Source organism: Harpia harpyja, chromosome 1, assembly GCF_026419915.1.
Source record: "Harpia harpyja isolate bHarHar1 chromosome 1, bHarHar1 primary haplotype, whole genome shotgun sequence".
NCBI lineage: Eukaryota > Metazoa > Chordata > Aves > Accipitriformes > Accipitridae > Harpia > Harpia harpyja.
Genome location: NC_068940.1, coordinates 7,251,178 through 7,270,254, shown reverse-complemented (window position 1 = coordinate 7,270,254; position 19,077 = coordinate 7,251,178). Strand labels below are relative to the sequence as shown.

Here is a 19,077-nt window from a genome sequence, read left to right as displayed (position 1 = left end):
TCTCCTCTTTAACAGGCAGGACTTGCAGAATTGGAAATATAGATGTAGCACGTCTTTTCAGGAGGGGCAAGAAACCACAGTGCTGTTTTGTGTGCCTAAAAGCTGTAAGCGTTCAGTTCTGATGACCTTTTTAGTGGAAATTCTGGTATGACAGAAGTAAAAGCTTTAGGGAAACTATTTTATGTGTACACACATAAATAGCCTTGCAAAGTCAAGATGAGAAGGACTTTTAAAGTTAAAAAAAGTCTGAAAGAATTCCAGTAATGACATTCTGAAATAGAGACAACTTAAATATAGGAAGCTCATATTTTCCTCTCTGGTGGCTAGACCTCAGAGGCTTCACAGATTTCTGCATCTAGCTTCCTCTTAGTGTGAGGTGGGCTCCACCACGGTCTAGGACCCAAGGAAAGTTGCAGGAGGACTGTAGAGAGCTGCGGAGATTTAGCACGGGACAGAAGATTTACAGTTTTGTAAGTCAGGTTCTTGGTTTCATCCTGTTCTATGTTAATGCATCTTTAGGGGGCATTGAGGTAAAGTTTGTTTACAGTGTGAGAACCTAGAAAGACATATTTTAAATTATTAAAATCTGTAAAGGGAAAATGCCCCATCTTTTTATTATACAGAAATTTGATGTCTATGAGTGAATAGAAACAGATTGGCAAAAACTTACTTAAATATTGTAACAATACTTTTAAGTAGAAACAAATTTGATAATGCTTATTTGAAGTATCACTTTTGATAGCAGTATCCCTGTTTTGGAGGAAACATATGGTTTAAGGCCTGATTTTGAATGCAAGACTCAAAGAACTGTTTGTCGTATGAAGGGGAAAGTTAAGGTAAATATTCTGAAGTCTCTGCTGAGCTGCAGCCTAATCTAAACATTATACAAAGGTAAAAAGTCTGTAATTGTGAATTCTGTCACTACGTTTCATCACCATGTTGCTGCTTCATTTATCATTTTTCCAAGTAAATTTCAATTGATGCCTCTCATTTAAAGTTTGGAGCATGGTAGATTTGCACTGACGTGCATGCATTACATAATTCCAGGAGGTATCCATATGCAATAACGATTAAGAAAAAGCATAAAAGGGAGAGTTCATTTAGGCTGAGAGGACTGAATCACTCACCGCTTCTTCCAATGGATGTAGCTGGCTCAAGAAGCCCGTCATTTTGAAATGTGCCATTGTATGGTGCATTCAAATGACGTGGAAAGGTTTGAAAGCTGTGAAACTAATCATTCCTGACTAGCAGCTGTGGACATGGTGATAAAAATTCATTCCTTACAAGAGGTTAAAATAAAGATTGCACCTTGGTAATTACAAGATAAAGCAATCTGGCTTGCAGGCATTATAATAGGTAAGAGAAAAGTCCACCTGATATTGTAACATGAGGAAGATTTTGCTCACAAGCAGGAGTGAAATTCAAGGGCATTCATTACTCTGATACAGTATAAAGGGATAAAGATGCTGGCATAGGAGTGATTAGAGATGCTGCCATGCAAAAGGGAAGGCTGCAGTCAGTTCTGCAGAATTTGAGTTCTCCCTAATTTTACTCCTAGGACTTCAGCCATTCTTTGTGGAGAAAGACACTGGTTTAAACTCGCTGATCTTGAACAGCTGCTTGACTTTTTTTAGTTTTCTATACAGAAGAGAAGCTTGTAGTTGTAAGTTTTATTGCTCCTTTAAACAGAAAGACTTTTTCATATTTCAGCCTTTTTCTCATGACTATAACAGAAATAGATTCTGAAATCTTCCTAGTACAAAGTAGTGTATTTACATGTGTTGATGGATTTTAGAAAACATTTGCTCAAGAATTAAGTGTATTTTACCAAATATTGCTTGAATTTTCATGTTTGAAAAAGTGGAAAGACTTTTTGAGTATGGAACTAGAAGACACATTTCCAGTCCTGTGTGTATGAATCTAATAGTCACCTCCTGTGTCATCAAAGACAAATTAGTGAAGGTTTCTGTACTTGGGTTTTGTAGGTACAATCTGGAGGAAATAATTACAGGGATATTCTGAAGCTTGCTCAAAAAAATGAAACACTGTGTGATGCCTAGTGAATGGAAGCTATATAAGTTCTCAAAATGTTTAGTGGAATTGTATATAGTTTTTTAAGTTAATTCCTATAAAGTTGGGTTAAGCCTTCCTGGTCAAAATAACCAAACATGAGAGTATCCACTTATATGAAAATCAGTACTTTAGTTATCCTATTTATTTTGCAGACAATATTAAGGCACTATTTTACCTGATGTAATTCTAAAAATTAGATTGCTCTGTAAAATACTTTGGTTACAGCAATCCCAGTACAAGTCAAAATTATTGCAAAGATGTCACAGAAGGCAGAATTTGAGTACTCAGTTGCCTGAGGATGAGTGATACCACTTCTGAAATGTGGACATTACAAATAGACTTTCCAGGAATAACATCACATCACTACCCACGTGCATCTGTGGGTAGTTGGTTGAGCTTTTTCAGAAAATTCACAGGCTAGCTAGTTAATATTCATCCCTCGATTACATATATAACAGTGTAAATGCTTGGTGACAGAAGAGCTCATAAACTAGTTGGAAATTTTTTTTCTTCTTTGTCTTACCTTTTCCTCTATCCCATCCTCTTCTGTCCCATATACATATGTTGTAAATAAATAAATTTCTATTAATGGAATACTGGACTACCAGTTAGTCTCTCTAAGTGAAATAACCTCTGAGATGCCAAATTTGGATTGGCTGCTCAGGTAAAGTCAGTTGTTGGGGTTTTTTTGTTGTTGGTTTGGTTTGGGTTTTTGTTTTGTTTTTTTTTTTTTCATTTTATGACTCGGTAAAATGAGGGATAACATAGTATGAATATTATTTAATAACAGAACTGGAAATAGGCTACAAATCTGCTGATTCCCATCCGTGTAGCATGGACAGTGGAAAAAAAGTGGAAATTTACAACAGCTTTTCTAAAAGTCAGTAGAAGAGAGCGGAGTAAGCTGATCAAACTGTACAGTCCCACGGGAGCTTTAATCGCTAACAGGGATAGCTTATCTGGAAATGGTTATGATACCCATTCTGTCTTCAGTGGTTTTGCCATCTATTGAGCAGCAGCCTCTCTGTGCTTTACAGCTTGACGTGTTAAGGTGAAACACCAGGTTGTGATCTGTGGCAGACAGCTGTAGGACAGAAAACCAAACGTATGTTGTACAAACATATATCCAGTATAAGCTATCTCACTGATAACTTTTCACTTCCAAATATTCTATGTTTGCGTACATATATGCGTTTTATTATGCATGTTGTGCTGGCATGAAAAATGTGACAAAATTATTTGCTTCAATTTCTGAAGAATGACTTTAGAACTTGCACTGTTTGTGCTTTTCAGGATTTCAGCAAAAAAACAACCAAACAACTGTTACTGTAGATGTCCTATTGTCAGGGCAAAGAGGTGTTAGTGAGAGTGAAGTATCCACAGGTCTGACATCTCCTGTGTCCTCACTCCACACTTTTAGGTACTTTGTAAGCAGATTTTAAGGCAGACCTTGAAATGCAAAATTAACTTTAAAACTGCTATTTTTTCAATGTGTTGGTTAAGATGATGCTTTTTTTAGGCTTATGTTGAACAACTGTCTCACATCTTATTAATGATCCAGAATACACAGGGAGGTGTATTACTCCCAGTAATTTTAAAGGATTTAAGAATTGGTAAAATAGATCTTGGGCTTGTTCATATTCTACAAAAGTTTCTGGAGTGTTTCAGATATTACTCTTTCCAGCTTTTATAAAAATAATTTCACAAGATACTTCAAACTCTTTTTCTGGTTACAGAACCTTTGTTGTTGCAGGTATTTGTTGTACTTCTTCAGCTTACAAGAAGGTGGTAGAGCATATGAAATTTCAAAATAAATATCCTAGCTTCTCCAAGTAATTATTTTATAAATAAACTGAAACTCTTTAATTTTGGCAAAAATCTTAACTGTCAAACTTGGCAAAATCCTGTGATTCCATGAAATTATCTACTGCTTTTTGGAACAAAACATGCATAGTTATGTGGACAAAAGTGTCTTTGTGGAACAGAACACATTCTCATGCTTTTTAAGCATTTGTTCCTGATACTGAAGATTAATATATGAAAATCAGACAGAAGTAGAGAGCACACGATATAATGTCTGTGAATTCGGTTGAGGGTTTTTTTAAATAAATTGTTATGTTGTGTTCTTGTTACAATAGGTGGTAGTCTGCAGTAGCCTGCTAAATTGAAAGTTACATAAGAATTTTCACCATAGTTTTGTGTCTGAATGTTGCCTTTGCATATTTATACCATAATGAAATATTCTCCTTTCCTGCTGAAATTTTTAGGTTGGGTTTTAGTCCAGAGGTTGACTTTCCTGGAAAGCTTATGGGAAAATCCTTTGCCTGGTTTTGATAAAAAAAAAAAAAAAATTACATACTTTTCCCATTTGAAATGTAGCTGGGGAAGGAGGCTGCTGTTATATAAACACAACTATATAATTTGACAGTTTTAGTCTGGCCATTTCTCATTGAGTGTTTAATTACTTTGGAAATAAATGATTGAACAAATATTTTAAAAATCTGGTGTCTGTTTCTAGTTTATTCTTAGTTGCTATATGCTATTTGTTTTTTGAGAGACTTGTACCCCGGTTGCTACCATGTGGTGAGGCTTGTACTGTTGTGCTTTTAAACTGCTGTGAATTAGCATGAATTAACACATACTACACTTGCCGCTACCTTTGGTGGAATTAGGCTTCCCTGGATGCTTAGTTAGGCCTTAAGGGAAATGCTTACACCCACTATGTAAAGCAGCTTTTATTATTGATGAGAATTAGACTTTTTGGTGGTGGATTGCAGCATTGATTACAAGATCCTTGATCACACATGAGCTCTGTAACCTGAACATGCTGGTAAATTGGAAGAAGTAGTTGCCTCCCACCTCTCAGAAATAGGTCCTGTAATCCCAATGCTATAAATACCTATGAGAGTGGTTACCTGATTTGCCTACCCAAATAAAGATGGAATATTCACATACCTAAAGGTTGTGTGCAGGATTGTAGACTTTAATAATGTAACATAGCTGCTATCTCTGTTAAGAGGTTTTAAAGCTTTATAGAAAATTGTAATACGTAATATTATTAGATCTGCTTGTTCTATAAAACTTCCTGTTTTGGTCTTGAAAAGTAAACATGTCCTAAACATTAAAAATTTGCTTAATTTTTATTAAAGTTGGGTATAAGATCTGTCATGTCCTAAAGCCTGCTAAAGTCCTTCCACTGTTTTAAAGGAGTCCTGGATGAAGCTACTCTGAGAAGTCTTTTTGCCCACAGTAAATAGTGACCTGATGTATCCCACTATGGAAGCCAGCTGGGCGACTATGCAGGTTGAGTGATTCAATTGCAGAGAGTTTCTGTGTGTCACTTCTGACATGTAAATGTCAGTTTAGTTTGTAAGTTTAAGCCTCTGTCTAATCTGCTCTGGGCTTTGCTGGGAGGAAATACAGATACTGAAAAGTAAAGCAGGATCTAGCATTAACTATAGAAGTTAAGACTTACTAAAAACAAATGCCATGGCTCTCATCAGAGTAGGAATTCAGTTATGTCATGGCTATTTCTCCTTTAAAATGTGTAGGTATGTAATTTTCTTTTTTTCTGGTGTGCTTAAGAGGTGACTTACCAAGGAAGAATTTGGCCTGCAGTATGCATTAGAATGATCAGTAATACAGGGGAGGTATAATACATGTTTTTTCTCAGAAATCTGAGTGCTGTTAGATTACATCTGGTTTGTGTGTCTAATTGCCTATGCAATTATCTTTTAGAAAATGCGTTCACCTTAAGTTTTCACCAAAAATTTTGCTTGTCCTTTCAGAGTAGTTTCTACTTTTAAACTCTACTTAAAAAAAAAAAAAAAAAAGGTATGTGACCTTAGTTGGCACAGAAGGTCACATATCTTGGCTTTCCATCTGGTTAAGTAATTCAGTTGAAAAATGAGCTAAGCAACAGAGCCATTTTTGTCATTTTTGTGAGTGCCTTACAAAAATACTTGCTTGAAACGCTTTCACTTCACACTTCTTCACAGCTACCTTCCTGCCCAGTGCTAAACACAGCCCTCTGTCTTCACTGCGTTTTGTGCCTCAGAAAAAATGAATAGCAGTCTCTGGGCTTGCATACATAGGAACATTCAGAAAAAATATTCCAAATTAACCGCATGGACATCCTGAAATATGAATTTGAGCTAACTTCAAAAGTCTGTTAATTAAATCACGTTCAAATCTGTTATGGATACTTTTATTTGGAAGTGACTTTTGTTGGTTTAGCTGACTTCTAAAGTATATTAAACAAAAGCATTTTACAGCCACTTTTAGGCTCTATTTATGGTTTAACTAATGCATTTTAAAAGCTTATTCAAATTAATCTTCCTGAAGGTTCTGGCTAATAAACGCTGCTAAGTTTTGGTAGGGTGAATGATAAGGTTATGATGTCTACTTCTCTGTTCTGCTCCTCTCCTTAGGCTGCTGGACAGAGTAGCAGAACGACATGTATGCTTGCTGTGCAGCCGGGGTAATTCGTGAATGGTACATAGTACAAATTTATGTTGAGAGAAAGCAAATAGAATGGACTATGGACTGGGGAGTCATGAGGCAAGGACACATTGCTTACTGTGCTGCAGCAATGGCCGTCTTTGGCAGAAGGTGAGACAGGCAGCGAAAAGAGGTAACACCTTCAGTGTTCCTGAACATCTTCACTTGCAGGGTTTGGCAGGACTTGGCGTCAGTAGCATGAGGGTCTCTGTGTAAACAAGCTTTCTGTCTACAAACTGTGAAGTGGGAGTGTGCTCTCTCCTGGCAATCTGCAAGAAGTGAAGGTGTTAAGTTAAACTGTTTAGGTTTTTTTTTTTTTTTTTTTTTTAAAGTTTCTGTTTTACTGATACTGAAGGTGTGTCTTCCAAGAGAAGTTGCTGTGGAATAAGGCAGGATGTACACAACACCCGTTGCTCCACACTGGCGGCTGTTTTGGGTATTATTGAATATTCTTGTTGAATGTGAAGTAGTTAATTATCCTGGAGCGTTCAACTCATTGCACGTGGAAGGAGTTGTAGAGCATTTGAATTTGCACTGTAAATTCATACCCTCAATTAATACAGAGTAGCTTCTTTGTGTAGATAAGCTGTAAGAGTCCTTTTTCATTCACGCAAGGCCATGTATCCTGGAGTATCTTTCCACACTCTCTCAGCAGTACAAAAGTCTGCTTCTCATGTTGTGGACATCCCTGATGCCAAAGATACTCATGCAGTGAGGCCATCCTGCAGAAACTGTGTGCAAGAGGAAATTTTGCATGCAGTTAGTGGTGGGAGAAGGCACTCTTCCTTCTCTGTAATTATGATTAAATTCTGTACAGATTGATTTGGATGAACATACGGAATCTTTTTTGTTTATGTGGTTCTGGCTAGGAACACTGACTACTTTTCAAACTTAGTGTGTAGTAATGCATATTAAACTCCTTTTTAGCCTTTAAGTAGTTACACATCGCTTTCTTCTCCTGTAATTTAGCCCCAATAAGCTGGAATTTTCCTGGTAGTAACCTGCAAAAAACCCCAAAATATGCCTCCTTAAACATTCCTGATGCTTCCCAAACTAAATACTCCCTTTTGACTAATAAAACAGATCACATTCTTTGGCATAGGCTCTGCTCCTGACCTCAGAAAAACAGTCTTGAAAATGAATTCAAACAGTTCAGAGCAGATGGAAGCAGCTTTTTTGTAAGTGCTACTAGGTGTTGGTTTCTACTTTCTTCTGAGGATACCTGGTTTTGTGCCTGGGGTTCTTCTGTCAAGGCTAGTGCAAGTATTGTTCATAGACTTGTAACCACTTATATTCTGTCTCTGCCTTTGTGGAGCTGAGAACTGGCCCATTTTGGGTTTCTGTGTTGCTTTTTATTCTGGCAAATACTGTGTAATACGTAAGCTTGTATATATTGTTTATGCCAATTGGCATTTTCACATACATTTGAAAAAGTCCAAGAAAACTCAAGTGTTTTGGGGTATTTTAAAATGCACGTGTTTGTTTATAGCTGATGAGGAGTGAAAGGACAAACGTTGCATGTACAGTTATTGTACATTCATATGGCATTAGATTTCCAGATGCTTCCAGTGTACAATAAGATGCTTGGTTTTATTTAGTAAACAGTAATGGACTAGGAAGAGAACTCGTTTCTTTACTGCAAAAGTGGTGCTGCTTTAGTGGGACCACTCTGCTATATCATTCATTAAACTGTCAGAAGAAAAATAGTAATACCAGGGAGTGGAAGGATGTGGAAACCATAAACCCCACTACAACACAGGAAGTTTCACGTCTGCCTGGGTGTTCATCCATCGCCATGGGGACTGGTTAAGGTTTACAGAGAGTGAACGTGCCAGTCTGTCTGTGTTCGACTCACGAGGTGGATGTCCCCTCCTTCCTTACTTCCACGTTGGGCCCTTGGAGGAATCGTGCTCGTCCTCGGTTTTGCATTGAAGTCTGTAAGTCTGTGCTTCTGCTGGAGGGGGTGTCCCTGTCCTCCCCCTGCCCACCCACTGCATGTTGCCGCCCTCGTTTATGCTAGCATTCATTAACGGCATGATTAACTGGATAATAGACATGGTCCAGTGGGAAAGGGATTGGGTTTTTTGCATTGTAGGATGAAGTATCTGATCAGCTCCCAGACCTTGCAGGTCATCTGCCTACACCAGTGCTATTCTGGCACAAGTGAGAAGCGAGGACTATCTTTTTTGGGGGGCCAACATAAAATTAGGTCAGTTTTAGCTTAGAATTACGCCCTGAGCATGTGGCTGGACGTGATGCTGTCCGGTAGAACTGCAGCTGTCACAGAAAGAAATGGATTGCTATTACGTTTCTGTACTTAGTCATACACTTCCCTGTTCCTGGGGCAGGAAGAAGTCCACTAAACTGGTCTGATGTAAAACTGTTCTTTCTTTTTGGGAGCCTGGCAGAAGACTGACTAAGTTTTCGGTCAGATGAGCTTGCTGGACTCTCTTTCTGGCCACAGAGTTATTAGATCTGGTGGAGTGGAAGGTAAGGGAGGGAGGGGTGAGGGAAAGGAGGCAGACAGGAGCTCTTTTTTCAGGGGAAGCCTGCAGTTGCACCGGATTGGAAGACGGTGGAGACATTATATTACATCACATCTAAATATTTAAAGTAATAAATTACAGTATGGGTAAAGTTTCAGTTCAGGGGTGTTTTTCTGTCTTCCCTCACAGTTCTAATTACTTGCTTTTGAATCAACAAGTTTTCTTTTGACATGAAGGGAAAATGTAATAAGAATCAGAAATACTTTGTCATTAACAAAGCAAAACAAAATACTGTGTTTGAATCTTTTAATTCTTTTGAATACTTCTGGTTTTTTAGCTCTGTTATGACATGTTTCTCTGTGTGTCTATAAAGTCAATCTTAATCATGGGATTTTGCAGTATCCACAGAGATTAGCTGACTTTGTGGGCTTAAAACCAAACGTAAAGTAGTATGAATAATAGTTCTACATTTTATTTATTAAATAAAATGTTAGATTTTGACATAGTAGAAGTGGACGTATTAGAATTGCTAATAATTTTGCTATTAAAAATGTATCCTAAAAATTGGAACTCATACTTAGTTGTTTTGACATTTGAATACGTTTATTTTATGTCATAGATGACTCAGAATCCCACCAGCTTGCTGAGTGTGTTAATTTGCAAAAGCTGTAAAAGGCAGACATTAAAAAAAGTAATAGACTGTGTAGCGTGCCCTTCAGCACTGATTACATGCTCATTACCTCCTAGTCCCCTCTTTGGTTTGTATCCTGGTTCCTTGTCCTCAGAAGACACATGCATGTGCTACTTTGTCCTGAGATGCTGCCTAGGAATTAAGGGAGCTCTGATGGTCCTCTTGTCTCCTTCCATCAACTCAGGAGATCCCATGAGTGTACGAGGGCGCACAGGAATGAACTGAAGTGCAGGTTGCAGGGAGAAGCTGGGGTGGTACAATGTATAGAGTGACTGAGAGCATGCATGTGGCGATGCCCTTGGGATGGCAGGAGGGAATTCATGGTCCCTGAGGGCCCCTGGCCCCATCCAGAATATTGGTGTCTGTGGGTTTACCGAGCTCCTGCCTGTCCATGTCAATCTCTGGGTGAGTATCACTCAGCGGTGACTTACCGTTTGCCAATTCACGATCCATTCTTGGCCCTCTGACAGAGGACCTTGGGATATGAAGCTCTTCAAGCTCAGCTCAGACAACCAGATAACATCAACAAGTAGCGGAAAGGGGAAAGTGTTCTGAGAAAACAGTGAAGTGTTCACTAATATTACTTTGGGTTTTGGACTACTATTTGTACTTGAGTGCACCCTCAGCAAGTTTGCGGATAGCACCAAGCTGAGTGGTGCGGTTGGTACTCTAGAGGGAAGGGATGCCATCGAGAGGGGGGGCCTTGACAGGCTTGAGAGGTGGGTCCGTGTGAACCTCGTGAAGTTCAACAAGGCCAAGTGCAAGGTCCTGCACATGGGTGGGGGCAATCCCAAACACGCATACAGGCTGGGCAATGAGTGAGTGGATTGAGAGCAGCCCTGAGGAGAAGGACTTGGGGGTGTTGGTGGATGAAAAACTGAGTATGACCCAGCAACGTGTGCTCACAGCCCAGAAAGCCGGTCGCATCCTGGGCTGCATCAAAAGAATCGTGGCCAGCAGGTTGAGGAAAGTGATTTTCCCCCTCTACTCTGCTCTCGTGAGACCTCCACCTGCAGTACTGCGTCCAGCTCTGGGGCCCCCAACATCAGAAGGACATGGACCTGTTGGAGCGGGTCCAGAGGAGGGCCACAGAGATGATCGGGGGCTGGAACACCTCTCCTATGAGGAAAGGCTGAGAGAGTTGGGGTTGTTCAGCCTGGAGAAGAGAAGGCTCCAGGGAGACCTTATAGCAGCCTTCCTGTACCTAAAGGGGGATGTACAGGAAAGATGGGGAGGGACTCTATCAGGGAATGAGTGTTGTGATAGGAGGAGGGGTAATGGTTTTAAACTGGAAGAGGGTAGATTTAGATTAGATGTAAGGAAGAAGTTCTTCACTGTGAGGGTGGTGAGGCACTGGAAGAGGTTGCCCAGAGAGGCTGTGGCTGCCCCATCCCTGGCAGTGTTCAAGGCCAGGTTGGATGGGGCTTGGAGCAACCTGCTCTAGTGGAAGGTGTCCCTGCCCATGGTGGGGGGGTTTGAACTAGGTGATCTTTAATGTCCCTTCCAACCCAAACCATTTTATGATTCTATGTACTAATATCAGTACAGAAAGAACCAATATACCCTTTCCTTTTGTACCTCTTTTTAGCATGGTATTTCTGTAGTACTGAAGGTGAAACAAGCACTAATTTTTCCCAGTGTATGGTTTCTATCAGAAGCTGAGGGGTCTCAGCCAGGGTACAGTGAAAAGGGAACTGCTAGAAGGAAAGAAAACTCTATGCCATGTTAGCCAGAGATACTGAAGTACACAGTGAAGCACTGTGAAGCTGGACAACTTTCCAGAGCAGTTGCTTTTTCTCTCTACCTTGTAATTAAAAACTTTGAGCAAATAGTTAAATGTATATCATGAACGCTATAAAGAACACTTTTAAAAGCTCCCAAATCCTATTGCTCTCCCATTTATGTTTATTTTAAAAGAGAAAACTTGTTGGTTTTAATGTATGGAACTTTGAGTTCTAGCACATTTTTTTTTTTTCTTTTTTATTATGTCAGTGTTGGTAAATGTGTGCTTTGAAGGCATGAACATAAAGGTTCAAGTATATTTTTGTAAGAGGGACAAGTATAGATACAAGACTGTGATTAATAACTGAATAAAACTGGGCTTCATAATGTTATTTAAAGATTAGAGATTTCTGTGCCAAATATTACTTATCATGTCATATATTGCCATGAAGGACAGCGCTCTAAATGCAAGGAATTAAAACTGCGCTTGTCTGAAGTCTGTGAAGAGCTGCAGGCAGCCCCTGGACATGTGCTTGGAACAGCACTGCTGGACCAGGAGAGCAGCCACCGCTTAGAGGTGGGCACTCCATCTGTCTCTGGAGGTCCGAGATTTTTGCTGCCAGTTTTCTGGTGTGTAACTATTATTATTTGCTCTGAAGTGCTGAATTTTAATGTCACTTACACCACTCTAATTCTGTATTGTCTCACCAGTTTGCTGTGTGAGGTCTATGAAAGACTATTGACTGCTGTCTTTAAAGCCTCCTTACCTAGAAGTGAACATGTGTACCAGGGCTACAAACTGGTTTTGCCAGGCAGGATGATGGCAGTAGCGTATACTGCCATCGTGCAGCAGCTCCCTGCTTTGCTCTGGGTTACACAGAATTTGAAGTAGCTTTAATTTCAACTGGGAGTTCAGTTCATACCTGCCCTTATAAAAAGACTTGACTTTACATGAAAGGGTCATAAAATTTTTAATGACTGACTTTTACTTCACCTGAAATGGGTTGAGAGAATCTTGGGCAAGTATTTAAATCTCCTCCTCTATTGGCATGTAAGGTTTAGGCACATTTGAAGAGATCGGTGTAAAATCTTACGAGATCCATAAACCTTTTTGATTGCAGAAGGAAAATGCATTGATTTCTGAAATCTCTCTTGAGGAGTGGAAAAGAAAAATAGGTTATTAATCAAAGATTGGTGTATGAAATAGAAAGTATGAAGTTACATCTTGCAAATGATTTCTGTTCAATGTACTTTTAAAAGATAAAGGGAGAAGCACTCATAGCCTTTGTAATGACAGAGTTACGGTTCTCTTTAAAGCATTTGCAGAAGATGCATATTCGTATTACGGTTTTCAGTTTTCAGATGAAGAAAATATACTTCCTTACTTGAGTTGCCCTCTGCAGAGTCACCTCCCAACGGGGTTCTGTAGTGCATGTATTTTTCCTTACCTTGACCTTTTTTTTAAGGAGGAGAGGAAAGAATATTGAATAAATTGGGATATAATATTGTGTCTTCCTCAGGGAATAGACTAGTTGATAGTTCCGGGTTATGTCAGGGTGAAAATGAAACCTTGGTTTTGTCACAATTGACTTGATAGCAGCTGTCAAACATGTTTGCGAGTCATAGGAAGTATTTGAAAATGTTCCTGTCAAATAATGGCATGCTCAGTTCATTCCTGACCTTGGAGATTATTGCTTAACAAAATATTCTTCTGGCATCTATAGTCTCTGTGAAGTAGGACCAGTAGGGTTCTTTAAAATTAATCTATATTATCGTTAATATAATAAAACAATCCAATCCCCTGTGTCAGAGCATCATAATTAATTTGTTCTAGTGTCAGTCTGCTTGCTTTCATGCTGCTTTTTCGTTTTCTAATAGAGGTTACAGGAAGATGGAAATCATAACAGGACACTGAGAATGTAACTCTCATTTACATGGGAAAATATAATAATAGTAAAGTAGCAGTGAATTTCCTCTGGGAACACCAGGTTTTCTTCTTTGGTACTGTTGTTCTGCATAAAATCGTATGTGCTTTGACCTTGTGGTTAATGACCTCAATAGAGTCATTTCATAGACTTAAAATCACTACAGGAGTTTATGTATTTTGCTTTTGCTTATTATCCCATGATAATTTTATTGATACTGATGGGAAACAAATTTCATTTACATTTAGATAACCAACTTGTGCTAATGCTAGGAATTTATAAACAGTTCTAAAGCTTTTGTACAAACACTTTATAACTGAGGTCAGTAAATTGACATTTTCGTTCCATATTTAAAGTAATTCACACTTTTTGTCCTTACAGTAACTGCAACACAAAAATATCCTTTCAAATCCCTGAAGTAAGAATCCTGTCAATAAACGTGGGAGTTAAGTGTCACAGGTTTTATATTCTTCCTAATGGAAGAGTGAGCAAGTAGTTACTGCTTAATAGAGCTCAGACAAAGGCTGATGTTATGCTTCCTAATCCCATTATTTTAGCAGTGTTTTTGATTGTATGTAATATATCGTTACACTACAGCAAATCTAAAGGGACTCTGGAATGACAGTCTTGCACATCTCGAGGACAAGTATCAGTCTTGTCAGAGGGGATGTCTTTGCTATCAAACTTTATTCTCAAAACTTTTGCACAGGCTTTCTAAAAATCAAGAAGTTACAGAAATCTAATATTATTTATACAAGTATTTAGTATATTTGCTTTTATTTCACTGCAGGGTTACATTTCTTGCTCTTTTTCAATTGCAACCATGCAGTGGATATAAAAAGCTACTATGGATTATGAAAGAAGCAGGAATAAAATGTCACAATACTTTGGTATTTATTGCATTATCTCCCTAAAGAAAAAGCTCTGGTGTAGATGAAGAATTGCCTCTCTTGCTGAGAGCAAGTATCTTACAGGAAAAAATGGTTGAGAATCTTGGTTAAATTCACCTTAAAGAGCTGTATCAAAGCTAATTAAACTGATGTGGAAGTACCAGTGTAACCACTCGGTCTATACAAGTTATGCTTTTATAGCTTAAAGAACATAGAAGTTTTGTCTTTGCTGTCACATTATCCTCTAGGCACATACACTCCATAATCCTGGCATAGGTGTTACAGGTGCCATGTCCTGGACAATTTTAAATGCATGGTGGTGCCTAGAAGAATTGTAAGAGCTGAAGTAAACTCATAAACTCCTGAGAAAGTTTCATGTCTCCAATAGTGGCGGTGTTATATCCAACACTTTGCCAAGGCCAAAGGCTCAGTCTGTGCTTCTGTAAACACAAGATAGATAGATAGATAGATCAGTCGATCGATCTATCTTCAGATAAACTATGTGTCTGTGGGGTTTGGGTTTTTGGGGGGGGGGGGGGGGTGTTGTTTTGGGTTTTTTTTTTTTTTTGAAAGGTGCCTGAAGAGGCTGGGCATGGAATTTCGGATGATACTGGTTGGACAGTGTGAAGATCAACTCTCTGGCATGTGTTTGTAAGTACACAAGTAGTTTCTTAAATGCCAAGTGCAGAGAATGTATTTTTCTTTCATGTCTGGATCATGACTACATGATCTCTATATGCTGCTTCTACAGCCTGTGGTAGTGCTGGGCCATGTTGTGGTGTGGTTCATAGCTTATCTCCACAGGCAATTTTGTTGACCCAGATGAGGGAGTGGGGCATGTGAATGAGTAAGAAATCTTAATGCTGCCTTTTTTCCACAACATGGTCTGAAGGTTTTTGCAATTCATTGCTTAAACTGGAACAGGGTGGTCCTTCAAGAACTGAACTGAACAGAACCTTTATAGAAAAATACCTCTCTGGAGATAATTGCAGCATGACCCATTAGTCACTGACTTTCAGTAGTAGTGACTGAACGAGAGAGCTAGTTTGTTGTGAAGACTGAAGGCTCTTTTTCTATATATAAATAAGTATATATCAATGAACATTACTAATGGTTGGCTGAAATGTTGTTTAAACCCATGAGTCCTTTAAAATTATACAGAAAGTAATATAGAAATATTATCCTGATAAACAATTTTAACTATGGAATTTAAATTATTTTCTTTGTGCAGATCTATCTCTTAGTGCCTAAAATTTGGTTTCCGCTAGTTAGAGGTGTTTGGTAGAGCTAATAGGTAGAGATTTGCAAGGAAGTTCCTTAGTCATTTGAAATAATTTATTATGCCTGCGGTAGGTGAACACTAGAGGGCTCTTTAGACTAATGCAAAATAATACAATGTCATGTTTATAATTGAGGACGAGTCTGAGGCATTTTGTTATCTTGAATTAAATAATCAAAACCACTGTTTTCGTTAGGCTAGTGTAAGGCTTTCCTTTTCAAGAAAACATAAATCAGTGTCTTTGAAAGAAGAGAAGTATAGCCTGTTGTTATGTGGCAAGTATTTGAGTTTTTGAGAAGTGGGGCCTTTATATGAAGTCATCTAACTGGTTTAAATTTTTACACATTTTTCTGATTAGCAGTCAAGATTTTTTTCATGTTCCTATTCCAAGTGGTTTATGTTAAGATAACTACATGGTTTATATTTCTTTCTGCTTGTCTGTCCACCTTTAAATTTCTTTCCTTACATGGTAGTTAATTTATAGTAGCCCTTGTATTATGAAGCCCAAATCTGCATTGCATTGTACTATACATGATCACTGCATGCAGAGGTGAATGTAAAATGTAGCTGTGCTTGTTTGGAAGTGTTTTTCAATTGCTTTATAGTTGCTTTTCAGAAAAGGATCAAACATCATACATTTCATGGATGTCAGGAAGGATTCTTAGCTGATGTGAATTTTTAGTGCAGCCTGGAAAGGCTTTGTCATCTTACACTGACTGAAATTTGGACCCAGTGTGTTTATTCCAGTGTTAACTGATACCATTTGGGGGGGGGGGGGGGGAAGCTGCAAAACCTGCTCTGTGTTGATGTGAAAAACCATAAAATAGGACCACTATAAGCTGTAGGGGAACAGTGATCTCATTGTCTCAGTTTTCACAGTCTTTGTAATCAGATATATTTTTTTTTAGACATCCTCTTGATTTTTCCTTGTAAGGTGGTTCTTGTGCATAATTTGTTCTAGTGTTTTTCAATGACACTGTGGTGTTGTAGAAGATAATTGATATTAGAGAAAGGGAGGGACATTACAAATTGGATTAGTTATTATGGTACCCAATTTACATCACTTTAGGCAGCATAATTTTATATTGTCAGAGGGAAGCCTGAAATTATGCACCAAAATTAATACAACTGTGTGTTGAAATTTAAAGCTTTTACATACACACAAATGTACACACTTGTTTCGAGAAGAGTTTGTGGAGAACAATGCATAGGTTACTTGTTTAGAAAAATGAAGGGCATTTTTTTCCCTGTGGCAAGTCAATCATTGAAGAAGCAAATGAGACTTGAAAGGTAGGTTGAGAGATAGTTGGTTCATGGGACCAATGTCCTAGAAACCAGTGGAGATTTTTCTGTGTTAAATAATATTGGCAGCAGCAGAGTAATTTTACTTCAGAGGCTTTCTTTGGCTGTCAAACACTCCCCATTTTCTTGGATTTTCCTGGCCCTGTTGTACTGTTTCCAGTCACAGGTATATGCAACTTATTTTTAGCCCTTGGTGTGGTTGTTCTGTACAAAACATTCAGCCTCCAAGTGGAATTTTTGGAAGTAAAGAAATGTAATGGTGTAGCGGGCACAAGAGTAGGAGATCTATTTGAACTGTTTCAAGATCGGAGAGGGATATTTCCATTTGGTTTTTCTTTCAGATTCCTGAGAATTGGTGACTCAAAATATCCATTATCCAAAAGGAGGCTATGAATTTACACGGAAGAATTAAACTGGCCAGGGAAGATTCTGGCTGATGGTGAGTGAAGTGTTAACTGACCAGAACAGCCTGCAAAGAGAGCAGGGAAAGAACATTGTTGGTCCATTTTGTAATTCTCTCTCCTCCAATTCCCATCAAGCTCACATTATTGTTCTCACATGCCAGAAGCTCCCGAGGGAAGTGGGAGAAAAGGAATGTGTGGAGAAAGGTATGTTAAGGGTAATAGGAGGGGAATTAGGGTGCTTTGCCTGCCAGGGGGAGAGATGGGGAAGGAGGATGCAGTGTTGAAAAGCAACAGGCAGAGGGGTCCACTATACCGAGGTCAGGGTGGGAGGATAGGAGGGAAGGAGGAGAAGAAAACCTGCTATGGGCTCAAATCGCCCCTGAGGGCTCCTAAACCTTATCACCTGCTCAGAACCCTGTAACTCCTTGCTGGTACCCACTCCCTAGGGATATTTGGGAATCCCTCCAGACCTCTTTCAGGTCCTCACCCTTACTCACCTGCAGTCCAGTAACTTCACCACCCACCATAACCCCCCTGCTAGCACCTCCACCCCACCTATACCCCTGCTCTGCTGCTGTTCCCAAATTGCATATTGCTGGCCCAAGGATGAGGACAAAATTACTTAATTTCTTCTGATCCTCAGGGCAGTAACATTTAGTTTTCCCTGTCTGGCTGGGAAGCCTTGAAGTGATTCCATGGAGGATAGCATGGCTCTCTTTCCCTAAACACTGCTGATGTTATACCTGACAGTTAGGAGAATCAACATAATTTCAGTTTTCTTTGAGAATGAATGCATGGTCTGTGTTGAGCGTCTATGTGTAGTTGAGTTTGCGCTACACAAAATGAATTAGAGCTATGGACATTAGACTTCATTAAAATGTCTTCTGGACACTATATAGCTGAAGACATGTCCGGCTGCTATATTTCTACTTTTCATCACTGATGAAGCATGATGCATGTGGTGACTTAGATTAGAAAATGACAGGCTTGGATCTGTCTCAGCTGCTGCTTCTAGCTATCATAGAACCAAAATAGCATGGGCTGCAGCACAGTTCGTAAAGCTTGCAAAACACACTCGGCTAGTGAAAATGCCAGACAGGTATCAGATACTTCAGCAAGGAGAAGGTTCCTTTGCTATAATCAACAGTTTATCCCATGAATGCAGTCTAGGATTTAAGGAGAGCCTGTGTTGGGACTAAGCTGAACAGACTGAATGCTCAGTGAAAAGAACATAATATCTTTAAAAATTATTTCAGTCTTCTGTGTCATGGTTAGTTATATTTGACTAGGCTTTTTTTGAATACAAAATAGTATACAAAATACTGTGATTTTGGAAAGCTTGAGCTCATTTGTTAACTCTGCTCAGTTCTTGCTAGTGTGAATTAATATATATATTTCCTACTTGAAAAAGCGTATTTTAATATTTTTAGCTTTTGCAATTCTAGATCTCAGAGCAAGATTCAAATAATTGCTGAGAATTACAACATTTCAGGAGGAAGCTAAATTGTGCCAAATAGAGTCAGGAAAGATTAATGTATTTCACATTATTAGAAGATAAAGGCTTATGTTTAGAAGAGTCAAGTAATTCTAAAATGCTGACTTGTCTGAGGATAAATTATAAACTACTACCGTTAGTTATCATTAAGATTGATACAGGACTCTCTGCAGGAGAGTATTTTTGTTCTGCATTACATAACTTCTGAAGCAAAAAGTGCTTGTAGACAAGGAATATTCAACAAAATTTCTGTTAAAAACGTTTTGAAAAAATAATTAAATGTATCATTTTGACATTTTGTAAATAATAA

The 19,077-nt window shown here is 38.7% G+C and overlaps 1 protein-coding gene across 2 annotated transcripts in view; it reads left to right on the top strand.

Moving 5' to 3' along the window:
- RNF144B (ring finger protein 144B) overlaps nucleotides 1-19,077 on the top strand; it is an 88,336-nt gene that overhangs the window by 1,493 nt on the left and 67,766 nt on the right. The window contains exon 1 of one of the 2 annotated variants that reach the window (XM_052807240.1): nucleotides 17,237-17,307. The exons of the other annotated variant lie outside the window; for it this stretch is intronic. The gene's annotated coding sequence lies outside the window, so the exon portion shown is untranslated. Of the gene's footprint in view, nucleotides 1-17,236; nucleotides 17,308-19,077 lie in introns of those variants that run through there. 2 annotated transcript variants of the gene reach the window in all.